The 1,174-nt window shown below is 42.9% G+C and overlaps 1 pseudogene; it reads left to right on the forward strand.

Annotated features, from left to right (window-relative positions):
* Positions 1-12: 12 nt before the first annotated feature.
* Positions 13-1,168, forward strand: LOC108804249 (annotated as a pseudogene).
* The last annotated feature ends 6 nt before the right edge of the window (positions 1,169-1,174 follow it).

A 1,174-nucleotide genomic window follows, 5' to 3' on the forward strand; every position in this document is an offset into this window, starting at 1 on the left:
GAAGGACTAAACTCAGAGTGTGTGGTTCGGGTCAGTGGAAACCAGATTACCCTTCTGCCACCGTTTGCCTGCAAGGAAAGAGAAAGAAAAGAACCTCATAGCTTCACATTTGACAACTGTTTCTGGACAGAGGATAAACATGATACCAGGCAGGAGGAGGTTTTTAGACATCTCGGAGATGGAGTTCTTGAGAACATTTGGCTTGGTTATAATGTGTGCATCTTTGCGTATGGACAAACAGGATCAGGAAAAACATTTTCAATGATGGGGACAGATGACCAACCTGGTATCGTGCCAAGAATCTGCTCTGCTTTGTTTGAGAAAGAGTCTAGTGACTCAGAAACCTTCAGGATTGAGGCCTCCTATTTAGAGATATATAATGAGGAGGTGAGAGATCTTCTAAGGTCCGCAAAAAAGCAAAATAAACTAAGAGTTCGGGAAGACAGACTTCTTGGGCCGTATGTTGAGGATCTATCTTGTCATGCTGTTCAAAGCTATGCAGAAATTAAATTGCTGCTAGACCAAGGTAACAAACAGAGAGCCATTGCAGAAACCAAGATGAATGAGCAGAGCAGTCGTTCTCACGCTATACTAACACTGACCGTTGCACAAACATGTAATGATTCCAAGTCTGGAGTCTTTAGAGAGTTGGCGAGTAAGGTCAGCCTGGTAGATCTAGCGGGAAGTGAGAGGTCCCACAAATCTGGAGCTCAAGGCAGCCAGCTAAAGGAAAGTTCTAATATCAACAAATCCCTCTCAACTCTTGGTCTAGTCATAAATTCATTGGCTGAAATCTCAGAAAATAAAAGAAGGAGTCAATACGTGAATTTTAGAGATTCTGTGCTCACCTGGCTACTAAAAAACAATCTTGGAGGAAACAGCAAGACAGTTATGTTGGCCACGGTCAGTCCTGCAGCAGATAATTATCAGGAAACACTCTGTACCCTAAGATACGCAGACAGCGCCAAGCGAATAGTCAACCAAGCTGTGGTGAATGAGGATGTGAAATCCAAAGCCATAGAGGAGCTACAGCAGGCAATAAAAAGACTCAGAGAGCAGCTCACAACAACAGAACAAATGAAAGAGGCAGAAGTAAAAGATCTAAAGTCACAGCTGGAGGAAAAATAAAATCTTCTCCGAGATCTCAAAACCTCGTGGGAAGAAAAGCTGAAAA

The sequence above is a fragment of the Nanorana parkeri genome, unplaced genomic scaffold (genome assembly GCF_000935625.1).
Source record: "Nanorana parkeri isolate BGI_ZX_2015 unplaced genomic scaffold, ASM93562v1 scaffold8073, whole genome shotgun sequence".
Classification (NCBI taxonomy): Eukaryota; Metazoa; Chordata; class Amphibia; order Anura; family Dicroglossidae; genus Nanorana; species Nanorana parkeri.